This window comes from Orcinus orca, chromosome 11 (genome assembly GCF_937001465.1).
Source record: "Orcinus orca chromosome 11, mOrcOrc1.1, whole genome shotgun sequence".
Taxonomy (NCBI): Eukaryota; Metazoa; Chordata; class Mammalia; order Artiodactyla; family Delphinidae; genus Orcinus; species Orcinus orca.
In genome coordinates, this window is record NC_064569.1 from 30046801 (window position 1) to 30058525 (window position 11725).

The following is an 11725-nucleotide window of genomic DNA, read 5'->3' on the forward strand; positions in this document are numbered from 1 at the left end:
TTTTCATATCTATTGCATAACATTTTCATAGTTATACATGTACTTCCAATGCTGCCCATATTACTCAGTTTTGTGTTCTGGATTCTCCTCCCCTAACTGTATTCCAATGCTGAGGTTGCTCGTTTAATCTCGAGACATCTCTTCTTCTTAAGAAAGTCATACATCCCCAGATGTTTAAATGGTGATGACAGTGATGGCAATAATAGCTAACATTCGTGAATATGTATAAAACTCTAGACGTATGACAAGTGTCTTGCATATAATATCTCATTGAATTTCCACAATAATCCTCTAAGATCAATGTCAAGAGGTGCCACTGCAATCCCACTTTTGCAGGTGAAGAAACTGAGGTATAATCCTTTGATTAGGAAAATTGTTTGTAAATGGTCAAGGTTTTAAACCCAATTTATCCAGTACCTCTGCTTGTCTATAAGCCCATTGTACTCACATACTTTCTTTATAGCCCAGAAATCTTATTTTTTCTACTTGGTAATATCTTGCAGACAGTTGGACAGCTCCACTCAAATTTTACTTGTCCCAAACTTAACTTGTGATATTATTCCATCAAAATCTCTCCTATTCCTGAATCTCTTTCTTAGTAAATGGATTGACATTCCATTAATACAGTTATCACGCAAGACACCTTTGCCCACCTGTCACAAAGCACCAAAAATTCTTTATTCTCCCTCCTACATTATTTATTTTCTCCATTTCTACTGTCACCTCTTTCCAGCTGCCACTATCTTTCTGTTAACTGCTGAAATGACCCTTAACTTGTTGATCTGAATTCCTTTTTTTTTTTTCTTGCTTTCCAATCCAGTATTCAGACTGCAAAGGAAACAGTTTACAGAAACACGAACTCATCCTACTGTTATCACATGTAAGGTATTTCCACAGTTTCTCTTTTCTACTTAATAAAACTGCAAACTAAGAATAATTTCAGGTTTTTTTTTTTTCTTGATATGATCCCTTCCTACTCTTTTAAGCTCATTCCATAGCAGCCTCTTCCTCTCTTTATATTCATGTTGAACTTTCTTTTTCAGGAGGCCTGGGCTCTAGAAAGTTTTTCATCTGTTAGGAAAGTCTTTGCTTGCTTCCAAATGCACCTTACCCTGTGTTGTGTTATACCTCCATGTGGTATATTTTCTTGGCATATTTTGACTTTGCTTAGAAGAGAGTAGGAAATTTGCCACGTGTTCAAGACACAACTTGTTTCAGCCCAATCCTAGAAAATGTGCAATTTCCATGCGTATGTAAAGTAGGGAGGAAATACATGGCTAGCCTAAGGTAAATTGGACAAAACAATTTCAAAGTAAACTGGCAGAAAGAGGGCCGAACACTGATCTCCCCAGTGCTTTGTAGGGGGAGTGTATTTTTCTCTTGACCATATGTTTTCATAGATATTAATGATGTGCTTTCCCTTGTTCTTCTCTTCATCCTTCACCTCCTCTGTCTTCTCTTTCTTCTCCATTTCTTCTTATTTTCCATTTGAGCTAATTTCTTTAAAAAATTCATGACATTTCTCTTCAATATATGTAGAGGAAATCTGAAATTCATTGAGAAAGAATTTAGGAACATTGAAATAGCTCCCACCACACACATTGGAGGTCTAAATACAAAGAACTTATCTGATATCAATGGATTTTTAATGTTTTGTATGAAAATTAAAAACTTGATTCTCTCCATGCCCTCTTCCCTTTATCTGTCTTCAATTTCTACAGAAGAGTGAATCTATGAAGAGTTCTCTTTAGTCTCTGATATTAGTTTCATTTCACTCACATTTATGTTTGGCTATGCTCATCACTTTACAAATTATTGTTATTAATTAAATTTTATTTCATGTAAAATAATATACAATGATATTTTTATTTCTTTTACTTTAACTTTCCCACGTCATCTTGCCGTATGCTGTAAGATACTCTCTCATTCTACCCATTATGCCAACAATATATTCTTCCAAAGTCTTAATGGAAAAATGTATCATAAAACACTTTATTACCATTATGCAAAAAACATTGTAGGACCTTAAGCAACAAGCCACTATACATAGTCTTCATACTGAATTAAGCTGCATTTTGACAGGAAAAAAGAAAAGAAAAAGAATTTCCTTAAGATAGTGAGAGATGTCATTCCCTTCAGACCTGCTCTACAGTTTTCAGTGGGGAAGGATTTTATTCTCCAGCATGGACTTTGACATTCTTTCTACACCAGGTTTTCAGTACTAGATAGTACTAGATGTTTGGGGAAGTAAGTTTACTGATGGGAAATACATTTATATGCAAACCTATGCCTCCCCCCAGCCCCGCCTCATTACATTAAAGAAAATCTCACTAAAAGGGGCTTTTTGGCAAAGAGTAAGGAAAATTCTGGTTTTTGATCATCAAACTTGATATATTGATCAATATTTGAAAAGACAGCTTAAATGATTCAAAATTTGCATATGTTTACACAGGATACGTACCTCACCTTTGGCACGCAAAGTGACAGTTAAGGAGATTAGCAAAGAATAAGTGCTTGGAATGCAGTTAAATGCAGCATAAATGGATCCTTTTCTATAACACTTTTAATGGTTACTTAACCTACATATGACTCCATTTCTCCTACAGAAAAATAGGGATAATATTTATCATTCATAAAACTTTTTACTATGTTACCCCATTAATCTCCTATTGTTTTGCATAACCCTGAGAGAGAAAAGCTCTAGACAAAATACAGAGGCTGTGATGCTGGCACTCAATTTTAGAGACAGAAACTGATATACCCAAAGGCTTGAGCTATTGCAATTTAAAGCTGTTACAGGAGTTGCAATCTCTCACAACAAGCTGAAACTAAATAACCTGGACTTTTGCCTCACTAAGTTACTTAAAAATATAATACATTAGTATATAAGGACACACCAAAGCAGTCAATATTTTATGAAATTGCTGGACTGTAATATGGATTTTGAACAGTATTAGTGTTAAATGCATTAACTTCAATGAGGAACTTAGAAATGGTCTCTTAATAACCTTATTGGGATATGACTACTTTTAAATGGCTTTTACTTTGTCCTTGGAATTCATATGATGCATGTGACAGTGGCTTGTTTAGTGTTAACAGAGAATTAGATGAAGGAAATTAATTAAAGCTTCCTAGCAACGTTTTCCCCTTGAGCTATTCAGTATGCTAAAGTGGTGTGACAGGGTACCATCTTTTCTCTAAATCTACTCATTAAATAACTCAATTGGGTTTAAACACACATCCTTTTTTAAAAAAATTAGACCATAATTTTTCTCCTCGTCTTTCTAACCTGACCCCTTCGAGCCGCTGCCACCTCTGCGATTTGTAATTACCTTTTAGCTTCTAATAATAGGACGGTCACAAAGTGTGTCCATGTGTTTCAGAGTCCACTAATTCACTTCTTGAGACCTGTCTTCAATTGAGATGACAAATTTAAATAGGTTAGGGACATTTGTTTAACTAATCCCCTGGACAAATAAGTATCTAGAATGATTTCCTATATTAAATGAAATACAAGTCTATAAATCTTTTTAAACACTGCTCATGCCGCACTTGAATACTTGTAATAATAATCATTTTTCAATTTTATGTTTTAGAAATAAATAGATCTATTTTGGCTTTAAATTCTCACAAATTGTGATTTTTCTCTGTTTTTAAGACATTGTTATAAATGTATTAATTCTTAGCTATTAAAAACAATTACTTATAATACAAAATAAAAATAATATTTACCAGTATTTATTGTTTGTGGATTTTTTGATGATAGCTATTTTGACTGGTGTGAGGTAATATCTCATTGTACCAATAGTTTTGATCTGCATTTCTCTACTAATTAGCAATGTTGAATATCTTTTCATGTGCCTCTTGGCCATCTGTATATCTTCTTTGGAGAAATATCTATTTAGGTCTTCTGCGCATTTTTTGTTTGGGTTGTTTGTTTTGATGATATTAAACCACATCAGCTGTTTGTAAATTTTGCAGACTAATCCCTTGTTGGTCACATCATTTGCAAATATTTTCTCCCATTCTGTGAGTTGTCTTTTCATTTTGTTTATGGTTTCCTTTGCTGTGCAAAAACTTTTGAATTTAATTAGGTCCCATTTCTTTATTTTTGTTTTTATTTCCATTACTCTGGGAGATGGATCGAAAAAGATATTGCTGCAATTTATGTCAGAGAGTGTTCTGCCTATGTTTTCCTTTAAGAGTTTTATAGTTTATGGTCTCACATTTAGGTCTTTAATCTATTTTGACCTTATTTTTGTGTATGGCATTAAAGAATGTTCTAATTTCATTTTTTTACATGTAGCTGGCCAGTTTTCCTAGCACCATTTATTGAAGACACTGTCTTTCCCCCATTGTATAGTCTTGCCTCCTTTGTCGTAGATTAATTGACCATAGGTGTGTGGGTTTATTTCTGGACTTTCTATCCTATTCCATTGTCCTATATGTCTATTTTTGTGCCAGTACCATACTGTTTTGATGACTATAGATTTGTAGTATAATCTGAAGTCAGGGAGCCTGATTCCTCCAGCACTGTTTTTCTTTCTCTAGATTGCTTTGGCTATTCAGGGTCTTTTGTGTCTCCATACAAATTTTAAAATCCACAAACAATAAATGCTGGAGAGGGTGTGGAGAGAAGGGAACCGTCCTACACTTTTGGTGGGAATGTGAATTGGTACAGCCACTATGGAAAACAATATGAAGTTTCCTTAAAAAACTAAAAATAGAGCTACCATATGATCCTGCAATCTCACTCCTGGGCATATATCCAGAGAAGAACATGGTCTGAAAGGATATATGCACCCTAATGTTCATTGCAGCACTGTTTGCAATAGCCAAGACATGGAAACAACCTAAATGTCCATCGACAGAGGAATGGATAAAGAAGATGTTGTACGTATATACAATGGAATATTACTCAGCCATTAAAAAGAATGAAATCATGCCATTTGCAACAACATGGATGGACCTAGAGATTGTCATACTGAGTGAAGTAAGTCAGACAAAGAGAAATATTGTATTATATACCTTATATGTGAAATCGAAAAACAAATGAGACAAATGAACTTATTTATAAAATAGAAACAGACTCACAGACTTAGAGAGCAAACTTATGGTTACCAGGGGGGAAGGGTGGGGGGAAGGAATGGTTAGGGAGTGTGGGATTGACATGTACACACTGCTGTATTTAAAATGGATAACCAACAAGGACCTACTGTATAGCACAGGAAAATCTGCTCAATATTATGTAACAACCTAAAAGGGAAAAGAATTTGAAAAAGAATAGATACATGTATATGTATAACTGAACCACTTTGCTGTACACCTGAAACTAACACAACATTGTTAATCAACTACACTCCAGGGAATTCCCTCATGGTCCAGTGGTTAGGGCTCTGCACTTTCACTGACTAGGGCCTGGGTTCGATCCCTTGTCAGGGAACTAAAATCCCACAAGCCGCACGGTGTGGCAACAAAACAAAACAAAACAAAACAACTATACTCCAATATAAAATGAAAAGTTAAAAAAATATATTCACAAAGGAAAACTTTATCTTCTTGGAAAAAAGAGAACATTTGACTATAACAATGACATATGAAAAGTAAACTAGAATATAATATATCTTTTGAGTTGTATTAAATTTGATGTTTTCAGGTAAACAAGTACAAAATCCAGAGTTCCTTATTTTCTAATCTCGGTCAAATAAAAAACTCAAGCTTTAAAATGTTATGATACCTCCTCTTTTGATGTCAGGGATGAATATAAAAAGCTATCCCTCTAAAATTAGGGTTAGACTGTGCAGTCTTTCTTCTTTTTCTCATCAAGATATTATTCTTCTACACACAATTTCGATGAGGAAAACCAACCTAGATAAAGGAACATGACTTCTGTTTAAAATAATTATTTAGGAAATCAGAAATAGATGGTCAATAGCGTGGTTGAATTAATAACACTCTGTTCAAAATAGAAATAAAATGTGTTCACACAGATAAATATAACTGTATTTTAAAATATCAATATTATAATTAAACATGTACTCTGTGTGCACACAGGCATATGTGCACTTTCATACACACACACACACACACACACACACACACAAGGACTGTTTATCCAAATTGTTAACATACTTTGCTGATTGCATTGTGGTAATAACTCTGTGAGAAAGCCAGTGTTATTATTCCTCATTAAACTGGACTATATCATCTGAAAGTAAAAAAGACAAAGCTGATCACATTGACAAATTTTACCTAATTTAAAACACTGATACACCAATATAAAAAGCCACTGTTTATATGGTTAGCACATTTGTTAATCCATTATTTTAATCATTATAGGATTGACAGTTTCTTCTTCTGCAAGCCAGACACATTCGATTTTTGAATCAACCCTTCTAATAACTCAGATGTCTAAGATTAAACATTTAAAATAAGTTACAATGCAAATTTGACCAAGTGAAATGCATTTGGTGTGTTTCAGGATCATAACAATTAAGAGATGATAGCTATTGTTCTAAAATAAAATTCTATGAATTTATTTATGAATTTATTTATGAATTTATTTAATGAGATTCAGAAATATTATAACACATTCATGTAAAATTTTACTCCATCATTAGTGAGAAGCATAGTAATTCAACTGTCTTAAAGCATGTACATAACATTTTATTGCAGAAAGGATCAGAAACATTTAAATTCTCACTGTGCATAGTAATGAAAGTTGTGTTTTACCTAACTAAAAATGTGAACTGCAAAATTGCAAGATTTCCTGTAGGAAAATATAATACCAGTTTCTTTGTGGAGTTTTTGATACATTGGTAAAGAGTATAATTGCAAACAATTATTTTGCTTGGACATTAAAAATAAAATAGTTTACCTAAATAGCAAATAATAGGAGTTTTGTCTTAATTAAATCACCTAGAAGTTCTGTCCTTGTAGTGTCTTTTTTTTTTTTTTTTTTTTTGTGGTACGCAGGCCTCTCACTGTTGTGGCCTCTCCCGTTGCGGGTCACAGGCTCCGGACGCGCAGGCTCAGCGGCCATGGCTCACGGGCCTAGCCGCCCCGCGGCATGTGGGATCTTCCCGGACCGGGGCACGAGCTCGTGTCCCCTGCATTGGCAAGCGGACTGTCAACCACTGCGCCACCAGGGAAGCCCTCCTTGTAGTGTCTTTTAAATAGAATGAATCTCAAAATAATTCCAATGAATAAAGATAATGTCTTATGACATTCAAGTGCACCATTTATAGTAAAATTCAGGTAATCCGTTGGCAGCTGGTAGGAAGCTCCAAACACAGAAGTATTTCCACAGGGTTTGTTTAGATTTAGGTGGATTTCCAACAGTTACTGTGATTTTAATTCATCAGTCCTCTACAGTGGGATTTCTGAATATATAATCTGTACAGCACTTTCGTCAGAATCAGCAGGAGTGCTTATTTCAAATGTGAATTCCTAGGTCCCATCAGAGACCAAATGAATCAAAATCTAGGTGGCAGAGCATGCATTTGCATTTTAATGATTTGTCCAAGTGATCCTCATGCACATTAAGTTTGAGAACGCATGTGCATCCTTAAATCCAAGTAAAGAATATATGAAATATATATCAAGTAGTTCACAGAGTTGTTAGTCACAAATAAGACCAGGTGAGCAAATGCTGTAAAATAAAACAAATAGTTTATATAATCTGACAATTATAACCTATTTCACAAACTTTAAGTACAAATGAGGAAGATTAAAAGGCTCAGAGTGCGCCAAGGTCACAGACCTCTTAGCCTTGGTGATTTTCAAGCTTGCCTGAAGAGTCCCCAGGAGGACTACAGGTACACTATAGATAACAATGTCACAATACATCTACTGAATGAGAATCTCTTGGGGCAGAGTTCTCATAATCATTACGTTTAGCTATCTCGTCTGGTGACATTATCATTAAGGAAGTTTGGAATATACTTCCTTGAGCATTCCCAGGCTGACACTACAAAACACTCATAATAATCTGAATTGCTAGTGTGGCATTATAGCCTTAGTTAGCCCAATCACTTTAATTTATGTCTCTAATGTCTATTAACACCCTATATGCCATTACTTTTTACTTCAAAGGATTGGCTTAATACATCTTATTACTGTTTTTACCTAGGATTGTTTTTAATGAATAATCATTAATGTACTCAATATTTGTACAATCTAATCTGTGAGCTGTCTGATATAATTTTCCTACATGAATTTTCAAAAGTTTCATTGCATATACAAATGCATTAATAGCATTTGTATTGACAATAGTTAGGAGAAATTGTCATATCTTATAATATGACGAGGTGTGATCAGTAGTGATTTTTTCTCTGAATATTCACTTCCATATATTTTTCTATATATTTTCTATAAATTCAATATCTTGAAATATGTGTATATATTATGGCATGAGACAAACAAGCTTAGAAATGATTACTTTTATCAACACTCACATAAGTATATTGATTCAAGGCTTATAATTTTAAAAACGTCATAATGAATGCAAGTGAAAACAGGAAAAGTAAAATCAGTCATCTCTCAGTTAAGAAAACATTTATACAACTCTTTAAAAATAACTGTAAAATTCAGTTGTATATATTCATTACTATATATGTAAAACCAAAAACTCAGTTCCTTAAAAGATTCTCCTTCAAGAATAATCTGTAGTTTAGAGTGGCTTAAATGTCCAGCTTCCTTGCCTGTTCTTTGCCAGTGTTTTCTGTGCTGGGAAGCAGAGAATGCAAAGGGCAGCACCGTATTCTGGTCCTGCAAGAGAAACAGAATGGTAAGATTTGGGAGATACAAGCTGCATTAATTATGTCACAGAGACTAGAACAGCAGTGATTTTCCCCCCATTATTATTATTTTATATCAGTAGAATCTATTTAATATATTCAATAATTCTATTATTTCTAAGACCTTCCACAAAAGGGCATTACAATCCTTTTAGTTTATTGCAAACATATATATTTTTTAAAGTGGATTCACTTTATTTATTTTTTGGCTGCGCTGCAGGATTTGTCAGAAGACAAACAGTAAGTTGTGAGTTCCATTTTGCCCAACTACTTTTTTCTTCACACCCTGGAGAATCTGGTGTCTGGAACTGTAGAGACATCATCATGTTACCACCCCTTCTCCTCTCAGGTTGAATCCACTGTGACAGAACACTCATGTCCTTAAGAGGCAAGGCCTAGCAAATAGCCTCTCACAAATCCACTGAACATCACAATGTCCTATTTGATAAATTCTGTTGCTGCTTCAATTATATTGCTGATTTCAGGTGCTGCTTTATTTGCTCATTTCTGAATCAGGTCTTCCTGCTTTCTTTATATCTTTTTTCAACTCTGTCCCAGTTCATTTGCACATAGTTACTTTGACTGGTAAATCTGAAGAAGATGGCCAGCAGCCTACTGTCGCTGTAAGTTTTCCAACCTTCTGGAACAAAAATCCTGCACAATGGCCAGTGCAATCTGGATGGCTACTGAGTATTGTTCTACCGGAAGTGCCAAACTATGGCCAAGCATAGATTCTACCAGCGGTGTCTTCATGTATACTGAGTTAGGTCCAATATGAATCATCATCACTTTCATATTCAGGTGAGAGAGATCCCATCTAGACTGGCCTGGCCTTGGAATCCAGAACCAAGTGAAGAGGACTCAGCTGTCAAAGGGGGGCAAAGAGGGCCTGGGGTTGGAAGAAAGGGTCATAGACGCAGAAGTAAGCACTTCATGAAAACTAAGCAAATGGTATTTCTAGGTAAATCAGTCTTTCTGTGCTGGACGAATTAAAAGAACTTCACAGCTCTCTATCCCCAACCTTTCTCACCCTTTGGAATTGAGGGCTTTTACTGCTTCCCCCATTATTTTTTTAATTAAGTAATGAATAGTATTTTATTATTATTATTATTTTTGGCTGCATGGCATGGCATACATGATCTTTTCTCCCTGACCAGGGATTGAACCTGTGCTCCCTGAAGTAGAAGTATGGAGTCTTCACCACTGGACCCCCAAGTAAGTCCCTGAAGAGTATTTTATAGATAAGAAAACTTTAGCCTCAGCAGGATAAATTTGAGGACAGTTCCAACAGCTAGTTTCCCAGAGATGCATTTGAAGTGGTCCTTACAGTTTTTGCAAACTAGAATACCTGATAGTGTTTATCAGTGCAACACGTCAGGTGCAGTGTAAAGGTATGGGTACTGAAAAAGTAATATTGACCCTAACTATGCATTCACGCACAGGCATTTACAGATTTTTACTCAGTCTTTGAATTAAAAGATAGATTCTCTGAGTCTGATCAATGTCAGCCTCTTGAGATGCACTAAAATGAAATTCAGAAAAAGTTGAATAACTTAAACTACTCTGGAGTTACAGACAACTGAAGTAGAAAGCCTCTTAAGCAATGTGAGAGAAGAAAAAAGGGGCAAAAATCTACCTCCTAGCTTGGGTTGTAGAACTCATGTTTTTAGGAGTTGGGAGAAAAGAAACTTTGGAGCAGGTGTTTCATGTGACAGATCATTAGATCTGTTATCCAGGTCTGTATTAGATCTGTAGAGTATCTATTGAGATACTACAGATGAGGAAAGATGTTAAGTGTATTTGCTTTGTATCATCAATGGAGATTTTTTGCTGCCTCTGAAAGCTTGCTGTCAAGATTTAATTTAATATTTAATTAATTTCCTCTCTGCCGATCTGTGATTTCCCTTAATGCCATTTCCTTAATGCCATTTCCCTTAATGCCATTTCCTTTTCTAGAGAGATCACAGATTACTGTAAATTATTTGTGTTCAGTGAGGATGGGCATAACGGTAGTAATAATGAGAACAAGAATAGTGACTGGCCATTTATACATAAAATGAATTCTGTTAGAAACAGCTATAAATATTGTACCAGCGTTATTAATTGGCTTAATAAGATCAATTGGCATGATAAGATCTAAGTTGTTTATTATAAATAAAATGAATAAAAATTCACTAGTCAGCAATAGATATTAGTATTTTTCTTTTTTAAAAATCTCTTCTTTGCTAGCCCTAAGTGCTTTATTTCTTAGGGGTCTAATATTGACTTCACTAGTCTTAGTGGAGTTACCAGCTTGTGGCTGAATCACGCTCACTCTAGTATTCAGACATGGTTTGACACATCTAAATTAGGGTGAGGAAGATTATTCCAGAATATCGAGGCTCTCTTTTGTCAGGAATGGGGGATGGGGACTTATTCTGAATAAAGAGGAAGTGAAGACTGGAAAGGTTACTTGGTCAACAGAGAGAAAAGATTAGCCTGAAAATAGAAACTGTCATTCCCAACATTCTCAAGCTCAGACTACATGAACATATGAATACTTGGCACTAAGTAAATGGTTATAAAAAAACACATCTAATTCCCAGTCTGTAATCTACCAGTGACATTAAAAAATAAGATACCACCACTGGTGATGATGTAAGTGTTGTTTTCGAGAAGGGCTGCTAGTACAGCTTATGATAGCATCTTAATAAACAAAATATTAGTTTTGAGTTGTAATGAGGATTAAAACTTAGATTGAGAATCAAGCTTCTCTGCATATATGTATGTATAAGGAAAATCTATTTTTCCTTAAAACACCTGCATTGTATCACTTTAGAGGTAAAGGATGGTTTTCTCCCTTCTTAAATCTCCTCTTGATAAATATATTTTCATTGGAAGATGTTTTAAGTAGTTCCTCATCTAAGTGGAAAGATTACAGGTACCAT

The 11725-nt window shown here is 34.8% G+C and overlaps 1 pseudogene; it reads right to left on the reverse strand.

Annotated features, from left to right (window-relative positions):
- Positions 1–9179: 9179 nt before the first annotated feature.
- LOC125960362 (FUN14 domain-containing protein 1-like) lies at positions 9180–9615 on the reverse strand (annotated as a pseudogene).
- Positions 9616–11725: the final 2110 nt, after the last annotated feature.